Below are 21,123 nucleotides of genomic sequence, written 5' to 3'. Positions count from 1 at the left end.
GTAAAGAAGCAGTGTAATATTGCATGCTGCAGGAGCTCTGCACTTGGTCTTAGTTCCCGTTGCTTCTATTACTCACTGTGCCATTTCAGCAGAATCAAAAACAAACAAACAAACAAACAAACCCTCTCTGAGCCTTCAGATGCCTCTTTTGAAAAACGGACTGTTTCTCATAGCTGCCTTCCCATGGTAACAGTGACCATATGGGACCATGAATCCTGTGAATATAACACACAAGACTGGTATTGAAAAACTGAAAAATTAGCAAGATGGAAAACACAGAAAAAAGCCTGTTTAGCCTAGAAGGGACTGCTGCATCAATGGGTGCCTTCTACCTAGACAGCTGTCCTGTTCCCAAAACTCGTGGTTCTTTTTTATAATGTGTGGCCAGGGCATGGGAACAGGCAGGACCCAGAGTAAGGATGGAGCTGGCCCCGCTGAGGTGGAAAGCATGTTAGTAATCTTCCTATTGATGTGACACAAATCCATTAGAAAATCAAGTTATAAAGAAGAAAGGTTTGGATAACACTTTCAGGAGCTTTGCTTCATGATCTCTTGGTCCTATTGCTCCGAGCATGCAGCACCCCAAACATATCATGGTGGGGACATGTGACCAAAGAGGCCTGAAGGAAACCTGGAAGAGAAAAAGAGGGAGGTCCCAATCTCACTTGTAAGGGCACACTTCAGTGGCCGGACTTCTTCCCACTAGGCCCTTCCACTTAAAAGATCCATCTTTAGTGCCCAGGCTGGGTACCAAGCCTTTAGTCCGTGGTCTTTGTGGGAGACACTTCAAATCTAAACTGTAGCAATGTTCCCTGCTGGAGACGGTGTGTGCCTTGCAGGAATACTTCCCCATATTCCCTGTTGGAGACGGTGTGTGCCTTGTGGGAATACTTCCCCGTGTTCCCTGTTTGAGACAGTGTGTGCCTTGCAGAAATACTTCCCCATGTTCCCTGCTGGAGACGGTGTGTGCCTTACAGAAATACTTCCCCGTGTTCCCTGCTGGAGACGGTGTGTGCCTTGCAGGAATACTTCGCCGTGTTCCCTGTTGGAGATGATGTGTGCCTTGCAGGAATACTTCCCCGTGGATGCCCCTTTGATCCAGGAGTGCTTGCTCATTCCATCCATTCTCTGCCCAACAGACAATTACTGGACAGTCCACTGGTTAAGGTCTCCATCTATTGTTCGTTTTTCCTCCTTTCCCCAAGCTCCTGGAATAACAACCCTTGAGACTCAAAATATAATTATACAAATACCTAGGCCAAATAGCTAGGTTCTTTTCTGACTAGCTCATAACTTAAAATAACTCATTATACTTATCAATATGTTGTCATGTGCTTGGCTACCTGGGCTCAGGTACCATGCGTCTGTCCTCTTCACATCTTGCCTGGTGACTCTCCCACACGTGACTCTATCCCAGAATCCTTTTTGCCTGTCAGATGTTCTCACCTCCTATTTCCTGCCTAAGCTATAGGCCATCAGACTTATTATTGGCAGGTGAAGTTTCCATACAGACACAAGGTATTCTCTCAACATTTCCTCCTTTAAGTCCAATAAAAGCTCCTTTCTCTTACAATAATAAATTATAAACAATAATAACAATTATGAAAGGTAAGATTTATATTCACAATGTCTAGTTCATATGTATTTTGCAACTGAGGAGAAAGTACTCTACTATTTATCCTATCTTGATTAGCTTAAAGTTCTGTACCTAAATCATTTTCTATTTTTACTTGCATTACGAACTTAAAAACATCGTTTAGATATAAAAACATCTTAAGCCTTATATAACTTAAACTTAATTCTGAGACTATAACTATCTAGTCTTCAACCCCATCAGAGACTTGAGAAGGAAATAGTATTACACTAATATGTAGAAAGTGCAGGCAAGCAAATTCCAAAATTTAGAAACTACAGACAGCTGACTGCCTGGACAGTCCTCCAAATTTCTCTATAATGTTGGAGCATCATCTTCAGCCTTCTGGCCCAGAATATCTGACAGAGATATTTGTGAAGCAGGAACTATGAAGGACTTGCTTACCCTGTCTTGGCAGTCGACTCTGCCTGTCCAAGTTTTCCCCATTTGGACAGCACTCTGTCTACAATTGAAGTGAGGACATTTTATTTGCCACATTTGAAGCCATCTCCTAAAGGAGATTCTTTCATGGCCATCATCTTCTTTCAAGTCAAATGGGGTGCTGCCAGAATCTGACATGTCTCATTGCCTGAAATGCCTTAAAATAATGAAACATCCTTAAATGCCATATTCTGTAGATTGCTGAGGTTTTTGAAGACCATCTAGCTGTCTATATAGACCCACATAGTGCATAATCATTATTTATCCATCTGTCTATCTATCTATCTATCTATCTATCTATCTATCTTATATCTGAACAGGTAAACATTGCATGTTTCTAGCTATTCACTATCTGTTTAATCTAGAATGTATATTTTGTAATAAACTAGACTAGTATCTGATATGACTATGGGTTTACAGCTTTTAAGGAGAGTGGAAGTAAATTTTGCATATGTGAATGAGTTGAAAATGTCCAATATCTTATGCAGGAGTCAAAACATTTATATGGATGTGTATCAAAAATAACTTGAAATTTGTATCAATATATAATAATCTATACCAATGTATCAAATAACCTTATTCCTGTATCAATATATAAAGTTCTATATCAATTTATCTTTTTTAGTCTCAACTCAAAGACTTTACTGTACATTATGCTCTTGGAAAAACATCTCCAAGGAAAGAAGGGGAACTGAAGTCTCAAACAGCAGGACTCTCATTCAGAGACCTGCTGTGAGTGCCAGCTCAGAAGAGCATGGCTCTGGAACTCCGTAGCAAACAGACTGAGGTCAGGGCAGAGGGCCTGGGGCTCTTCTTGAGGCAGAACTCTGCCCACACAGTTCAGTGGGTGTGTGCCCAAGACTCCCTAACACCAGAAACGTGACAGCCCTGATGGGAACCCCACAGAAGGCTGGGGAGAATTAAGCTACCCCACTCTCGCTATCTCCACGGCTCTGAAGAAAAGGCCCCAACTTTAACAGGGCCTAAGACGAAGGCTCGGGGAAAGAGCCTCGCCATTTGTTATTGATTTCCATGTCATCAGAAAGTCATGGTAGCCTTGGTGAAAGTGGGGACATATGAGGGAGGCCTTCCATGTCCCACCTCAGAGTGTGAGGCCTCAGAATGAAAAGTGATAGTACCAGTAGGCCCCCAAGACGAGGGGCCAGTTCTGGGGTATCAACCACTTGTGCTTCTAGGCAGAAGGGGACATGGGAGAAGAAACTGAAGTTGACCACTTGTCAGACTCCGGGCACCATCTTCGTTGTCGCCCATTCCCAGGCCAGGCTCCTGAGCAGTTTCTAGCAGGCTTCCTTCCGTGCAAGCAGGAGCAGGCAGATGCTCTGTACAACCTGCATTTGACTTCAAACCTGTGTGTAATTTAAAAATTCACTGCTGTCACAGCAGGACCCTGGGATGGAGCAGGTCTCTTCTTTCCTCCTTTAACCAGCTAGGGAATGAACAGCTAGCTCGTTTGGACTCAAGGCTCACTTTCTCATTGTCAGAAGGGTTGTTGCGAGGGCAGGTTTCATCCGGACTACCTTTTTCTGAAATTCGGCGCCAGGGCCAGGGAACCACAAACGGCTGCTTTTGCAGCAAAGGCGTGTGTTTACTGGTGCATAGACATCCGGGTTCCCTCCCTGCAGGACGTGACTGGATCACTGTGCTGGAGGCTCCCAGGACAGATGAATGAGTGCAGACAGCGGGTCATAGCCATGTGGGAAGGGGTCTTCCATGGCTTGGGGAGACAGCGGGTCATAGCCATGTGGGAAGGGGTCTCCCATGGCTTGGGGAGACAGTGGGTCATAGTTATGTGGGAAGGGGTCTCCCATGGCTTGGGGACTTGCAACTAAGCAATCGTCATGCCCTCAGGGAGCTCCACCATTACTGGGGCACAGTCCTCCAGCTCTGAAGCAAAGTCCCACGGGAACTTCTTAGTCAGGTGGGCTTGGACCGTTTCTGCTTTCTTCTTCAGGGTGGCATCCACAGCAAGACTGCAGGCAGAAGAGAAGAAAACCTGTAAGTTGTTCTGGGAGACGATGTCCACAGAGAAGTCGGCAGGGATCTCACGGAGCGGGTGGTTCAGGATGGTGATGAGGCTGAGATACGGGGGTGCTTCACCATGGTGGCTCCTGAGCGACACAGGAAGTCCAGGAGCCGCTTCCAGTGTTCATACGCCTCATACACGTTGCCTAAGAGGAAATACGCAAAGGCAAATTGGGGTTCACCAAGCACATCCTTCGGGCTGCCAGGGAACTGCTTGCTGAGCACAGTCTCGAGGGTATAGCTCAAGTCCAGGCTGTGCCTCGAGATCTCTGCCGGTATGAGGCCTGCTGGGGACATCTGAGTGGGCAACTCCAAGAAACGGATCTCCGCCCCAGCCTTGGACTTCGCCTCTGGCAGCCGGGTTAAGCCCTCTTGGTAGCTTTTGCACTCAGTGCGGCAGAGGGGCAGGTTATGCTCCACCCTGCCACACATCTGAGAAGGCACAGACCTGCGGACTCTCGGGCTGCAGCGTCTCCACGGTGGCCTCACTGATGGAAGCTGGTGAGTGAGATCCCTTTCTTGAGCGTAGCGTATGGGTAAGGTCCCAGAAACTGGTCTAGCTCCGGGAGACTGGCTCTCATAGCATCTACTTCGGCCTCCGGAGCTGGAGACAAGTCCACCTCCTCCCGAACCGTGTTCCAGCGCAGGACTGTCAGCCCCCACTGCTTCAGGCTAACGAAGAAGCCCATCCGATGGCCCACCGCCCTGGGATTGGCCTTGTTCACAGAGATTAGTGGATGAAGTGGATGACACGGGGGGGGGGGATCATCTTCACCCCCTGGAACTTGAGCCCCATCTCCCAGAAGTTGTAGTCAATGCCAAACTCTGTCCCCTCGGGCATATTCAGAATGACCACAGTGGCTCCTTCAAAGAAGAGTTGCTTAGCTAACTCAGGATCCATCTGCATGGAAGCCATCGGGCTAGCGGGGAGGAAACCAAAAGCAGGACTCTTTCTTGTCTCTGTATCACCTGGTGCTCAGGCTCCTCAGAAACGGGATGTCAAAAATAATATAAATCTTGTATCAATATATAATAATCTAATCCAATATATCACAAATATTTGGGAATAGCAATAGTTCTGGAGTTAAAAAAAAAACAGAGTCAATAATATACCCTTTTCTCCTACTATTCGTATATTCCCCTTTTTTTCCTTCTCAAGTCCTTCTCCTTTACCTAAGAAAGAAAGAAATAGAAAAGAGGAGGAAAGATAAATCCCTGAGTCTAAGTCTCTATATCTTGTTTTTCTCTCTGATTGAGACTATTAACTTATAAGCAACCCCTTTATACTGACAACCATCCATCACCCAATAGAACAACCAAAACCTACGCACCCCAGCCTAAGGGACTGGAACGTCATTCTTCTTGATATTGCTTCCTGCTGATTTGGGGCCTAGGATGCCTTTTTGGGAAATTGGGAAAAATGGTTAAGCAAGCTAGCTGTAGCATCTGTTGTTCAGTCTCTAAATGCTGAGGAAATTCAGATTTAAGTGACGTTCTGTTTGGAAGAGTCTGTGGTTCGGGATGACTTGAACTAGCTGATTTGAAGTTGTTTTGTTTCCAGAGAGGGTTTGTGCCTCTACCTGGGACTTTTGTCAGCTTAGTTTTTATTCTGCGCTCCAAATATGGAGTGCCATCAGCCATCATGTTGTCCTTCCCCCAGCTTCCAGAATAAATAACTACCCACGAGACTCAACGTATTGTTATACGAATACCTAGGCCGTATGGCAGGGCTCTCTTCTCACTAGTTCATAACTTAAAACAATCCACTGTACTAATCTACATTTTGCCACGTGGCTGGCTACCTGGGCTCAGGTACCACACCTCTGTCCTCTTCACATCTTGCCTGGCGACTCTCCCCTGCCTGGCTTTATCTAAGAATCCTTTCTGCCTGCTGGATGTCCCACCTCCTATTTCCTGCCTAAGCCATAGGCCGTGCGATTTATTATTGACCGGAAAAGTTTCCATATGTACACAAGATATTCTCTCAGGGCTGGGCTTGGTGGCGCACGCCTTTAATCCCAGCACTTGGCAGAGGCAGGTGGATGTCTGTGAGTTTGAGGTGAGCCAGGTTTATAAGGTGAGTCCAGGACAGGTAGGACTATTAGAGAAACCCTAGCTTGAAAAACAAATGAACAAAAACAACAAACGAACAAAACAAAACAAGCAAAATACAGTCTCTCAACAATCTGTTACTTCTGTTCATGGTTCTAGGTGTGGTCTGCATTGTCCTTGATACAACAGGACAGCTGATTCCTGTAGCTGCTCCTCAGTGTCAACTTGGATTAAGGTCACCTGAATGTTCTCTTGGACTGGGCCTTCTGGAAGCTTCCCCTACATGGTTGGCAGGGATTCTGGGAGGTCAGCTGGCCCACTGACCAACCACTTTAGCATGCTTTTCTCATGTGGCAAAGAAGCTGGGGTCTGAGTAGAAATGGCCCAAAGCCAACAATTCAAGAGAGAGAGAGAGAGAGAGAGAGAGAGAGAGAGAGAGAGAGAGAGAGAGAGAGAGAGAGAGAGAGAGAGAGAGAGAGAGGACCTTGCTATATAGAAGTGTCCACTTCTGTGGAGTCAAGGCCCTATGAGCAGACTTCCCTCTCTATGGGCTGGAATGTCTCCAGGGATGAGGAAGAGCCACAGCAACACCTCAGACACAGCTGCTACATTTTCCCTGGCTGTATGTTGAAATCACCCAGGGATTAAACCACCGAGGCCAAATGTGCCACCAGAGACTTCTGTGGTCGGTGATCTGAAGTTTGGTCTGTGCATCCTGTGGTCGGTGATCTGAAGTTTGGTCTGCGCATCCTGTGCTTGGTGATCTGAAGTTTGGTCTGCGCATCCTGTGCTTGGTGATCTGAAGTTTGGTCTGCGCATCCTGTGCTTGGTGATCTGAAGTGTGGTCTGGGCATCCTGTGCTTGGTGTTCTGAAGTGTGGTCTGTGCATCCTGTGCTTGGTGATCTGAAGTTTAGTCTGGGCATCCTCATAGCAGAAAGCTCCTGGAGTTGTTTGAATGTTCAGGCAGGGTTGCAAAGTGTCTATGGCTCTCTAAAGTTATTACTTTTTTTTTTTCTTTTCGAGACAGGGTTTCTCTGTGTATCCTGGACTTGCTTTGAAGACCAGGCTGGCTTCGAACTCACAGTGATCTGCCTGCCTCTGCCTCCCAGGTGCTAGGATTAAAAGCGTGTGCCACCACACCCAGCTACTCTTTTGTTTTTTAAGTATTTATTTGTATTTGTTTTTTTTTAAAGTATTTACTTGTATTTGTGTGTACCAGAATGAGTTTATATGTACAACAGGTGTGCAGTTACCTGGGGAGACCAGAAGAGGGCATTGGATCCCCTGGAATTAGAGTTACAGGCAGTTTTGAGCTGCCTGACCTTGATGCTGGAGGCTGACCCAGTGTCCTCTGAAAGAGCTGTACTAGATTGTAATCACCAAGTGGTCTCTCTAACCTCTCTTCCGTGAGTGTTAGTCTTTACCAGTCTTTTCCTTTCCCTGTGAGTCCTATCAGCCCTTCCAATACTGTTGTCCCTGCTTAGTGACAGGAAGCTCGTTCTAAGGTACTCTGTGCCTGCCTGAAACAGCCACCATGCTCCCCACCCACTCACATACACCCCAAGGGGAAAGTTTAACTTATGAATTAAGCACAGTAAGAGACTGAGTCAGTAATAGCAGAACAGAACAACTATAAAATATGCACAACCATAAAAGTTGCCCAGAACTTAAACATGATACATTATTTCATTCTGGAACTTTCCATTTAGTCGTTTCAGACTGCCGTTGGTCATGGGCAGCTGAAACTGCCAAAAGCAAAACCACAGATAAGGGAGGGACTGTCGTATGGGACTATCGTATGCTGGTGGCCAGTTCCCTGCATTAAATTCCACATGTTTGAACAACGCCCTCCCCCCACTTCTTCAATTCAACAGAGACAGTTTTAGGGGGTTACCAGAATTGTGCAAAGATCTGTGTCTCTCTCAAAAGATAAGTGACATCTGGGCACGGCTGTGCTATTCTTTTGCAATTTTCTCTTCAGCATGACACATGCCCTTAACCCTCAGCTAAAGCCTTGTCCCTTGTCCTAAGGTCTCCAGGTCTGTCTCAACCCTGGCCACTACCAGGGGTTTGGCACATTTCCTTTGGCCACTACCTGTTCCTGCAGCTGGAGAAGTGTTTCCAGCTATGGTCATTCCAGAAGAAGAATGCTAGAGCTTTGACCTCCTGCCATCCCCATCCCAGCCTTCACCGGTCTAACATGCTGTCTTCGGCAGCTCAGTTGGTGTGAACAGAAAACATTCACTTCTCACGGTTCTGCAAACTAAACCTCCAAGGTCAGGGTATTTCATCACAGTGGGATAACCCTAAGTAAGACAGCTGGACTGAGTAGCATGGATCTGTAATCACAGCACCTCTATGGGTCTATGAGAGGTAGACAGGAGAATCTCTGGAAACTCAGGGGTCTGCTAGCCTGACTTAGACAGCAGTGAGCAGGAAAGGGACCCTGGTGGCACATGCCTTTAATCCCAGCACTCAGTTGGGAGGCAGAGGCAGGGGGACCTTTGTTAGTTCGAGGCTAGCTTGGTCTACAAAGAGAGTTCCAGGACAGCCAGGGCTATACAGAGAAACCCTGTCTTGAAAAAAGGAAGAAAGAAAGAAAAGAACCCTGTTTAAACAAGGTGAGAGGTGAAGTCAGACACCGGAGGTTTTCCTCTATTTGTCACAGGTGCAAAACAGGAAGAGAGTCCTCATTAAGAACTGGCAAAAAGGATCACAGAAGGGCTGGGGCATGGTTTGCCTGAGAAAGCACTTGTGATCACAGGTGCAAGCACCTGAGTTTGAATCTTTGAAACCTACAAAAAGCTGGTGTGCTGCATAGTTTTATGGCAATTTAACACAAGCTAGAGCCATTTGAGAAAAACTCAATTGGAATCTTGGGGAAATGCCTCCTTAAGATCAAGCTACAGAGCCGGGCGGTGGTGGCGTACACCTTTAATGCCAGCACTCAGGAGGCAGAGGCAGGCGGATCTCTGAGTTTGAGATCAGCCTGGTCTACAAAGTGAGTCCAGGACAGCCAAGGCTACACAGAGAAACCCTGTCTTGAGCAACAACAACAACAACAACAACCAACACCACTACCACCAAAAGAACAATAAAGAAAAACGAAAAAATTTAGGCTACAGTTGGCCAGGAATGGTGGCACTGACCTTTAATTCTAGCATGTAGAGGCAGAGGCAGGAAGTCGGCCTGCTGAAACATGGATTTAACCAATCTGCATATGATTCTACATGTTTGTTTTCCTTCTCTCTCTCTCTCCCCGCCCCCGCCCCCCACCCCCCATCTTTGAGACAGGGTCATTGCTTTGTCCCTTTCTGTCTCTGGCCCTTGCTATGTGTTGTTGCCTAAGCTTGCAGGAACCCACACTGTGGCCCCCTCAGCTCATCTTACAGAGTGTTTCTCTAGGCTCCTCACTGCTGTCCTACACTTGCTTCCACCTGCCTTCTTGTCTCTGGCATCTCTTCCAGGCATGACCTCCACCTCACTGTCAGCCACCGGTTTCCAGTTCATGAGCAGAACCTGGTGCTCCGAAAGGTTCAGTTCCTGCTGTGGGTGACATGAGCCTCATCAGACAGAAGTATCCTTGGAAAAGGAACAAATCACCTGTCTTAGAGTCATCCCTGAGAAAGCCATGGCATCAGTATTAGGGTTCACTAGAGGAGCAGGACTGACCAAATGAGCACGCATTACAAGGCTTATGTGAGAGTGGGTGGGTAGTTACAGTGGCTGACTTCACATACGGGAGGCGGAGAACCCAGTAGCTGGCCAGTTCATGAGATTAGACACCTCAGCAGTTCCAGTATGAAGCACTTAGAAGGTTTCTGGAGAGTTCTGAAGAAGCTGGAGTCTGATGTTAGCTGAGGTTGGCAGAGGCCAGAGTGGTGGCGGCGGCGGCGGTGGCATCAGTGGCAATAGCAGCAGCAGCAGCAGCAGCAGCAGCAGCAGCAGCAGCGATAGGATAGATGTGATTATTAGCAGGAAGCAAAGGCTGCCACTCTGGGGAGACTGCCCCCGCACCCTCCCTCCCCCAGCCCCCTCCAGTCAATCCTTCCTAGAAATGCCTTCACAAACCCACCCTAAGGCATATCTGATGGGGGCGATGGCAATAGTCAAGATGTCAAGATTATCCATTACACCAACACCTCTGTAGTCATCGGCTGGGGATTCCTCTTGAGAGATTCAACTGTGTTAGCACTCCTAATCTGAAGCTTGCACACAGTCTTCTATGGTTTTAGGAGAAAGGCCTAGAGAAAGGCCACTGGAACTTGGCAGGAGCCATTGAAATGGCAGAATTGATGGAAACGAGTGAGCTCCAACAACCTTTGCTGTAACATCCTTCACCGCTGATCACACATGTGCTGTGATATCTGGAGAGGAAGCAACTATTTTGTCACTGGGAGTGGCAAGCAAGAAGGCAACAAACCAGGCGGGCGAGATAGTGTGTGCTTTTAATCCCATCACTCGGGAGGCAGAGGCAGGCTGATCTCTGTGAGTTCAAGGCCAGCCTGGTCTCAAAAAATCAAAAGAAGAAGGGAGGAGGAGGAGGAGGAAGAGGAAGAAGAAGAAGAAGAAGAAGAAGAAGAAGAAGAAGAAGAAGAAGAAGAAGAAGAGACAAACCAACACACTGAGGTTGGTGGTGCAGGGTTAATGGGAGGGGGGGGGGGGGAATCCATGATCCACAGTATTGCTGGCTGCTATACTAAAACTGAGCCAGCATTCCTAGTTCATGAAATAACTGTGTCTGTAATTCTCCAAGCTACTATTACTGTGGTGTCCTGTTACTTGTGGTTAAGTAAATTCCACTTGAAACAGAGCTATGGAATGAAGTGTTGAGAAAGTCATCCCAAGCAGCTTAGCAGACACTGACATCCAGTCTCAGTGTTTGCTTTCAGGGGCATCTAAATGAGACTGTAAGGGAGTGCTTGTTAATAGACAGGTGCGTGGTAGCTGGACGGACAGGTACCGCCGGTGGGGGAAGTGCCTCTCTTTCCATGGTGAGGGACTCAGTGCTTATTCCTTTGGCTAACTACTGCGTACTTTGGGTCTTCTTTTATCGTCCGATCCCACATTAAGACGCCATCTGACACTAATTGTTGGTTTCTCAGATCCTCTGCTATTCTGCCACTGCTCAAAGGTCACTAATAAAGTCTTGGCCAGATTATTAATAGTCACAGCTATTTTTACTTCTGCTTGTTGCGGCGTAGCTCTGTGTGGTAATTGGAAGTGCAGGGACACTCCTCTCCTTTGGTGTCCACGGTGGGAGCTGGTGTCTGGGAAAGGGCTGTACAGAACATCCTGGCATCCTCAGAATAAGCAGCTTTGGGGCTAGGCACGGCTGCGGATTGCCTCCTTGTCAAGCTCCCTTTGTTGCAAGTGTTAGGTGCCCAATTCAAAGGCACAGGGAATGTGTTGGCTCCAGTGACAATGCTGTACACTGATTAAGTTCATGCAGAGCTCTGACGAGGCACAGACCCTCTCTACTCTGCACTCCTCCCCTTGGCTCTTTGTTTCTTTCCACATCCCTTTGTCATTCTCTGTTTTCTTCTCCTCCATGTGTGCAGGTACACACACACACACTCACACACACTCACACAACACACACACTCATACACACACACTCAAACACTCATGCACACACTCACACAACACACACACTCACTCACACCTCATCCCATCTTGTTTCTATGTCCCTTTATTCTGCTCTATTCCCATGCCATGCAAAATGGCAGCCACGGCCTTGGATGCTTCCAAGTTTCTTTTGTAGCCTTTCCCAGATCCTCTATCGACCTTGGTCAACAAAGGACCCTGATTGGGCTTCCCTGAGGCAGTCACAGTGCCCAAGAGGATAGAAGATTTTGATTGGTTGCCAGTGCCTGCAGCAGTGGGATGGGCATGCATGGAGGAGCAGCCAGAGCAGCCAGCAGAAGGAAGATGGGGTTGCATGCTGGACAGACATGTGGAATGGTTGTTACCTTCACCACCACGCCCGCCTCAGATCCACAGCTCTGAATTACACATTTCAGAAATCCCTCCCCGAGAGCAACCAGCTGGTGCAACCCCTCTGACTCCTTTGTGATGTTGAGGAAAGGGACACACATGCTCCCTCTCTTGCTACATGTAAGTGGATCTGGGTTGAGACTATCTCTGAGACAAGGCGTGGGCACAAGCTCTTTGAGAGTCACACCCAGGGCGTGGGGCTCAATAAGTGGAACCGGGAAGGAAGGAACCTTGATAAAGGGGATGTGTTAAATGAAATCAGGAAACAGGACTCAGGTGCCTTCCCCTAGGCCTCCTGAGAAGCGATACCAAATTTTATCTTTCTAAACTAGGCATGGTAGAGTACACCTGTAATCCCAGCAGAAGCATCAGGAGTTCAAGGCCAACCTTGAACCATTTGTGGCCCATCTGGCTTGCACCAAGTGTGGAGCAGACTATTGAGAGAGAGAGAGAGAGAGAGAGAGAGAGAGAGAGAGAGAGAGAGAGGGAGGGAGGGAGGAGGGAGGGAGGGAGGGAGGGAGGGAGGGAGGGAGGGAGGGAGGAGGGAGGGAGGGAGGGAGGGAGGGAGAGACAGAGACACAGAGACAGAGACGCAGGGGCTCAGGGAGGCAACCACTGGTGAAGCCTCGCCTGGCCTCTGACGTTATAAAGGACCCTGGAACTGGCTTGCCACCCTCGTGGCCCCCTGTTAATTGCTACCTATGCATCTGGCCCAACACTTACCCAGGAGGGCATACTGCAGCCCCAAAGGCTTCAGAGCTCTCACAGCACACAGGTTCTCACTACATGGACTGGATTGATTTGATATGTTAACAAAAAAGGTTTTGTTTCCGGAACTGTAGATGCTAAATGTTTCATCTGAAACTCCCACCTGACCCCCTGCTGAGAATTTCTCGCTACAGTTGCTTATTCACTGGCCCTAATAAAAGAGCTTGGCAGTTCTCCGGGATAGTTAAAAACCTTTCGACTCTTCAGAAATAGAGACGGGGTGAGGTAAAACCAGAGCCTGATGCACTGGCATGCTCTTGAGATCTCATGGTAGAGAAGCATTTCCTGTTATAAAGGGAAGCCTGACCATAACGGGGCCACTTCCCAGCCCCAACAGACAGTAAGCAGCTTCCGCTACAAGCTCTTCACTTTTCAGATGTCAAAGACTGATGTCTTTTCACAGGCACGGATGCTTCCAACCATCAGTTCTTGCAAATCAAACACTGGCGAGGGCTCTGGCTTCTTTGCTCTCAAGGGGCCAGAGCAAAACCAGGTACGGGATGGCCAGGACAGGTGGCTGAGCTTAGATGAGCATTGATCTGGCAAAAAGACAATTGCAGCTCCCCCCACTGCACAAGTATCCCCGGCACAGCTGTGTTGGCCCATAATGTGAGGGTTAATCATATAGTCGACTTGAGGTCCTGATGCTGCTCTGTCCTTTCTACGGTCAAGTATATAGGATGTTCTTCAATGTCCTTCTTAACACAGCCACCCAGGAAGTCACTTGGGTAGCAATCTGAGCTGGCAAGAGAATTGAAATCTATGTCTCATTCTTTAACCCTAAATTGTCTCCTGCGAACATGCAAACCATGGGGGCTATAAACTATACTCACAAGTCACATCTGGGTCTCTGCCTGTTCGTACCAATAAAGTTTTATTAGAACAGTCAGATCACATTTCTATGCTGCATCTAGTGCTAGTTTTGAGCTGCAGTGGCAGAAGTGGATAGCGACTGGTGTGGAGACCCTTCCCCTTGGCCTGAAGGGGCTGGATAGTCACTGCCAGATCCTTTATAAGGAAAGTTTGCCACCCCTGGATATAAATCTCTCTCCTTGGCTCCAGCCTTTCTTTCAGACCTCAATGAGAGTCTTCTTTGTGCCTGAGATCCTTGGAGCTGAGCAATGCCCCAAGGTCTTATGGGATGCTGGCATTCTTGATTTGAAAGAAGGGAAAGAGACATGCCAGGAGAGGAGACATGAGGAATGAAAATGTCGGAAAAGGGCGGGCAGGAGATGGTGTGGGGGTGAGGCCTCCTCTGTGTTGCATCTGCAGGGGCATGCCAGTGTTTAGCGATCTGCTCAGCCTGGCCTGATGCCCAGGCTGGGATGCAGCCGCCTTCCTCTGGTAGAAACCCAGCCCAGCAGGCCCCCATTGGCTACCATGGAACTTCAATGTGGAAAGTACGGGCTCAAGCCCTTGTATTTTTTTTCCCCCTGATGAAAATGACAGCTCTTCCTGGACTCTAGAAAATCACAAACAGCAACATGTACTGGCATCTGGGCGATGCATCTGGTTTATTGCCCGTGGAGTGCAGCCCGTTGTCCAGGTGAATGCTATAGCCTTCAGTAGTGAAAACCATACACCCACATCCTCTTTTCTCCCCGCCCCCCTTTTAAGGGCCACCAGCATCCTTTTCCTGTGTGCTCTGCTGCCACTGGCTCATACCCAGGTCTTGCTTGGTCACTGGGGCACCTGGGTAGTCACAGTCGATAACTAATGTGCAGGAGAACAGAAGGCCAGTTCCCATGGTCTCAGGATGCCATCCTGCCTTGAGCTCCCGGAAGGGTCATGGACAGAGACTTTACATACAACACAGAGCAGTCCTAAGTCTCAAGTCCTGTCTGACTCAGATGATACAGATTACATTTTTCATTTGAGGTGTTGTAGTGGTTTGAATGGGACCAGCCCCCATAGGCTCCTGTATTTGAATGTTTGGTTCTCAGTTGGTGAATTGTTTAGGAAGGATTAGGAGGCGTGGCTTTCTTGAAAGAGCTGTGTCATTGGGGGTGGGCTTTGAGCTTTCCAAAGCCAACACAGGGCCCAGTTTTGCTCTCTCTGCCTGCTGTCTGCAGATGGAGACGTAAGCACTTAGCTACTGTTCCAAGCGCCTTGCCCGCCTATCTGCCATCTCGCTCCCTGCCATGACTGCCACGGACTCACCCTCTGAAACTGTGAGCAAGCTTAATGCTTGCTTTATGAGTTGCCTTGGTCATGGTGTCTCTTCAGAGCACTAAAACAATAACTAAGAACTGTTTTTGTTTTGTTTTCCTGTTGGCAGAGTCTCATTCCGTAGCTCAGGCTAGCTCCAAACAGTCCATCCTCCTGCCTCAGTCTTTTGAGTGCTAATATTATATCCGTGTGACGCCACACCCGACTGGTCAGGTTTAAATGAAGACAATGCTGTGGCTTGAGTGTCATGGTCTAAGCTCAAGTTGAAATTAAACTGCCCTTGCAGCAACACTGGCAGGTGGGTCCCTAAGAGGTGATAAATCATTCATTACTATGGGAGTAAGGCCCTGATTTTAAAAAATAAATAAACGAAAAACAAAGCTGAGCCTGTTTTTTTTTTTTTTCCCCCTCTGTTCCCCTCTGCCATGTCCCACCACATCATAGACACACGTCCTCATCAGATGGCAGGGCGCTAGGACTTCTCAGTCCCCAGCATCAGGAGCCAAGCAGCCGGCGATTGTTTATAAATTCCAAAGCTGGTGGTGTCCTGTCACACCAGAAGAACATGGACTTAGAGTCTGTTGTTGACAGAGAGTGAGAAGATAGGTCAAAGGTGCCGGCTCCCAGGTCCTGGTCCCACACACAAGCCAAGCCAGGCACTCTGCCACTGAGAAGCCCTTTCTCAGTGACAGAGTGAAGGAAGGCAGAGTAGGAGAGCCTAGCTCGCCATGCCTCATTCCCAGAGGAGAGGGCACTCCCCCACCTCACACCCTTCCCTTCCCCCCACCCCCAACCCTGCTGCCAGCTCACGCTGGCTGAACATCCCTGAAGAAGTAGTCCATCGTGTTCAGTTCCTATTGAGCACCTGACTAAAGATCCGGGAGGTGTGGCCTCTGTGCAAGTCGGAAGTCTGGGGTCGGGTTCTCTGGAGTCTGGCTGTATGCAGGCTGCAGTCACTCTGAGGAATCTAGGGAGAATTTTTGCCCTAGCCCTCTTAGGCTCCCAGGGGCCAGCTATGCTTCTCTGCAGGGGCCCGTGAGGGCTCAGTCATTGCACCCCTTAACCTCTGCTTCCGCATCTTGCCTGACACATAACCTTGGTATGGCCTTGGGCAAGCCTGCATAATCCGGGCTCGTCGCCCCATCTGGGAGCGTTCATTTATGCACATCTGCCAGGTCCCTCTCCCCGCATAAGCTGACTTAGTCACAGGTCCCAGGGACCAGGACACAGACATGTGTGGGAGGGAGGTGTGACGCTGCCCACGCATCCAGCAGAGATGTAGATCAAGCTCTGGCCTATTTGGGTCTCGCAGATGGCTGAGGCACTGTGGGTCTGCCATTTCCCTGGACTGACAGCTGAAGCTGTGCCCTCTGTCCCCTCTTCTCTGTCCAGCTCTAATCCATTGCTCCTGGCCCACTGCCTCACTAAGCCACTTGCACCGAAGAGTAGGGAACATCCCAAGATAAAGCGCTCTCCCCAGTGTCCCTGCACCCCATCACTCTGTTCCTGCCTGGAATGACGACAGACTGAGGATGTGAGTTCTTTTCAGATAAGGGAGGGCTATCTAGTGCCTGCGAGGGGTTTGTACGAGGCTGCCTGTGGGGCAGGGAAGGCTGCCAGGGGGGGTGGGGGATGGGGGAGTGATGAGGGCTAGGTGGGGGTGGGAGGAGCTTTGTAGACCCCTGAGTAGAATAGCTCTAGGAGCCCTGTCCTAGTTAGGATTTTTATGGCTGTGCCAGCACTCTGGAGGCAGAGGCAGGTGGATCTCTGTGAGTTCGAGGCCAGCCTGGTTGGCAAAGTGAGTCCAGGACAGGCAAGTCTATATAGAGAAACCTTGTCTCAAAATTTTTTTATTTTATTTTATTTATTTTTCTTTTATTGTTGTGAAGAGACACCATGACCACAACAACTCTTTGTTTTGTTTTTTGAGACAGGGTTTTTCTATGTAGCCCTGCTTGTCTTTACTCTGTAGACCAGGCTGGCCTCGAACTCAGAGATATGCTTTGCCTCTGCCTCCTGGGTGCTACGATGCCACCTTGCAGCCTTTTTATTTTTTTATTTTTATTAACCACAGCCACCTTGCAGCCTTTTTATTTTTATTAACCACAGCAACTCCTATAAAGGAAAACACTTAGTTGGGGCTGCCTTACAGTTCAGAGGCTTAGTCCCTTATTGTCATGGTGGGAAGCTTGGCGGCGTGCAGGCAGACATGGGCCTGGAGAAGGAGCTGCGAGTTCTACACCTGGATCCGCAGGCAGCTGGAAGAGAACTGGCTGGCAAAGCCCACTCCTTAGTGACATACTTCCTCCAACAAAGCCACACCTCCTGATAGTGCCACTGCCTATGCAATTATTCAAACACATGAGTCTACTGAGAGGTGGGGGCTGGAAGGGGCATTTCTATTCAAAGCGCCTAAAGCTCTGAGTTTATAAGAACAGAGAGCGCAGTCTCCCAGCAACCGGGAGTGCAGTCTGCCTGCAGCTGTGGCACCAATCACAGTCCCGAATTTGGAGGCCTCCTGTCCACTGCAGAAAGGGTATGGTCATTGGGTCCAGAGTTCGAGCTCTTTTGTGGATGGGTTAGAAATTCCTGGGAAGGTTTCAGCGAGGAAGTGACATGGTCCAATGGCTGACCCTTGGAGCAGTCTTTCTGGCTACTGATGGGAAAAGCACAGTGGTGGGGCCGGGGTGGGGGGCCAGAAGCCTCAGGAATGGAGGGAAGCTGCCATGAATGTTATTCCTAGCAGAGAGGGGAGGCTCTGGCCCTACTCCTGCCTCCATAGAGAACATTCCCAGTGGTGGCTGGATAGATGGGTCAGTGGTTAATAGCACTGGCCGCTCTTCCAGAGGTGCTGAGGTTCAATTCCCGGCATCCACATGCCAGCTCGCAGCAGAGTCTTTCCAGAGGACCTGACACCCTCTTACAGGCATACATGTAGGCAAAACACCAATGGGGAGAAAAGTTCTCAATGAACAGAGCAGGAGACCTGGGTTCAAGTTCTGACCTCACAGCCCAAGGCCAGACACCTCCTCAGCTCTGGTTGCTAAGTGCTGTGGGGTTTGTCATCTATGGCCCCGTCCAGCCATTCCACCTTAGAGGGTGTCACTTATAGGCACAGCCCCTCCCCTTCCAGTCACTACTAACCCTTGAGTTTCAGAGCTGAGTTCTATCTCAGCTCTTTTTCCAGAAGAGCATGATTCTGTTCTAGAGAGATCCTGGCACCTCTGGGCAGGAGCATTAATCCAGAGTCTTCTATGGCCTGTTGGCTTGGCTTGGCTTGGGAAGGGGATCTGGATGTGGGCCCGGGTTTGATAAGCTCTGTTATATACACACTGGTGTCACTTGGGTAATTCTTCTAAAATCCCATGAGACTTGGCTCCTCTGACTGCACACCTAAGCAAGCAAACCAGAATCTTGGGGCAGGATTATTTCTTCCCCTTTTTGGTTTCTCAGGTGGTTCTAGGGTGCAGTCAAGACAAACTGTTCATGTTGGAGACAAGGCACCGTGTGTAACTGGCTGGCATGTGACTCATTCCATGTCTCACGCCCGGGGCCCTTGCACTATCTCACCCACATGATGTCATTGGAGCCATGAGATGTCAAGCCTGTACGGTTTTTGTTGTTGTTTAAGAAGACAGGTGTTCTCTGTGTAGCCCTGGCTGTTCTGGAACTCACTCTGTACATCAGGCTGGCCTCGAACTCACAGAAATCTGCCTGCCTCTGCCTCCCAAGTGCTGGTATCAAAAGTATGTCCTGACACTGCCCGGCAAGCCTGTGTGTTTAATAGGATGATGGGGAGCAAGCTACGCTGTGTGTTCCCATGTGTGGAGGGAGGCAGGGTACAGCAAACAAAGACTCTGGACAAGTCTTTAAAGACAAGCCACTAGTTGAAGTTGCTGCTTCTGAGCAGTGAGCATGGCCAGCCTGACCCTGGGGTTAGCAATAGCCCAGATGTATCTCCCTGAGTCATCACTTGCCACCCAACTGTCCCCTGACCCTTTGCAGGTCCAACAGCCTGACCCTGGGATTAGCAATAGCCCAGATGTGGCTCCCTGAGCCATCACCTGCCACCCAACTGTCCCCTGACCCTTTGCAGGTCCAACAGTCTGACCCTGGGGTTAGCAATAGCCCAGATGTGGCTCCCTGAGTCATCACCTGCCACCCACCTGTCCCCTGACCCTTTGCAGGTCCAACAGCCTGAGAATGGGCAGCCTTCTAAGAGTGCTGAGGCAGGTTTGGCAGCTGGCCAGGTCTCCCAGGGGAACACTGCCCCTTCCCATGGCCCATGGCCCATGGTGAGTGAAAAATGGAGAAATGGAGTGTGGTGGTGGGCACTAGGCCACTCAGGCCAATGGGAGGGTGCTGTGGAACTTTCCCAGTTTCTAGAGATGAAGCTGGTCTCTGAGCCAAGCCCGGCTGCCAGGAAAGTTCATGCTTATCTAGGAAAACGTGAGCCCATGAAAGCCCGGAGCAAAACCCAAGCAAAACTCACAGCGATCTGCCTGCCTCTGCCTCGAAATGCTGGGATTAAAGGCGTGCGCCGCCACGCCCGGCTCAATAGGGTTTTTAGTGGGGAACTATATATACTTTCTCAAGCTTCTACTGCATACTAGATACCATGTTAACCACAGCCACCAAAAGCCTGTTGGCTCCTGTCTTCCAGAACTTCTGTGGTGGAGAAAGACAAACTAACACAGGGTGTTTGGTACAGTGATAGGGACAAGCTAAGAACACTGGACACAGAAGGAGATGGGCAAGGAAGCAGGTGACAGCAGGAAAGAGAGGCAGATAGAGGAGACTCAGGAGGGTGGGACGGGTGGGGAGGGGACCAGAGTCAGGTAGGGAGAGGTTACTATGTGGGCGGGAGAGACACCCAGGCTAGCTGTCACGGTGGCTATATCTAGTAGACAGTTTGGCGTCTGCCATGTCTGCTCCTGGCCCTCTGACTGCAGCTACAGTGCGGATGGTGGCCACGCTGGCCTATGACTTCCCGTACCAAGCAACCCGTATGCTGCCGTGCATAGGGAGTTAAGGCTCCTGGGAGGTGACCCTCGGTGAAAGGGAGGTGTGGTCATTACTCTTCTCATTGCTGTGACAAAAATATCTGAGACAAGCAACGGAGGGAAGGAGTTCTAGTGCCATTTCTGTTGCTGTGATAAACTATCTGGATAAGAGGCAACCCTTGGAAGAAGGGTTTCTTCGGCTGACAGTTCCACATTGCAGGCCGTCACTGAGAGGGTGCCGAGGCAGGAACTCTCCACAGAGCAGGAGGAAAAGACTAGCATCCGCGCTTGCTTGCTTTTTTCTTATACTCTTCAGGACTCTGTTGTCTAGGGCAGCAGTTCTCAGCCAGTGGGTCTCGACTCCTTTGGGAGCCGAGTGTCAGAGATATGGCACATTTAGGTATTTACTAGCAAAATTACAGTTTCAAAGTAGCAATGAAATAACTTTGTGGTGGTGGGTGGGTGGGGTCACCACAACATGAAGAACTGTATTCAAAGGTCACAGCATCAGGAAGGTTGAGAACCACAGCTCCAGAGGATACTGCCCTATGTCAGTTAGCCAAGGTAATCTCCCCCACACAAACCCACAGGCCAACCAACCTGACCTAGGTAATTCCTCAGTTGAAGCTCTCACGTGATGTTTTAGGTTATGTCAAGTTGACAGTAGAATTAACCCTCACAACAAGGTTTGTTTGGACTCCCGTTGGAGAATACGATCAGTCCTCATGTCAGGAAGAGCATGGCGGAGGGAGTCTGAGGCAAGCCCAGTCGGGAAGCAGAGCCAGAGTGAAAATGCCATAATGCCGATAAAAGCCTAACCCCGCTTCCTCTTTTTCATTCAAATTTGCACCGCAACTCACTGTACAGTTCCTCGGAAGGTCCCTGAAGTGCCAAGGCCCATTACCCAGCCCAATCGCACATTTTCCCTGCGTTCTCTTGCCCTGTCTCTCACCCCCCAGTTCCGGGATCTACTTCCATGTAAGAGGCACAAGCCCCTGCTTCCGGCCTTAGCTGAA

At 49.1% G+C, this 21,123-nt stretch overlaps 1 pseudogene; it reads right to left on the bottom strand.

Moving 5' to 3' along the window:
- Positions 1–3,920: 3,920 nt before the first annotated feature.
- LOC127188652 (protein AAR2 homolog) lies at positions 3,921–5,033 on the bottom strand (annotated as a pseudogene).
- Positions 5,034–21,123: the final 16,090 nt, after the last annotated feature.

This window comes from Acomys russatus, chromosome 4 (assembly GCF_903995435.1).
Source record: "Acomys russatus chromosome 4, mAcoRus1.1, whole genome shotgun sequence".
NCBI lineage: Eukaryota > Metazoa > Chordata > Mammalia > Rodentia > Muridae > Acomys > Acomys russatus.
This window is presented reverse-complemented; position numbering and strand designations above follow the sequence as displayed.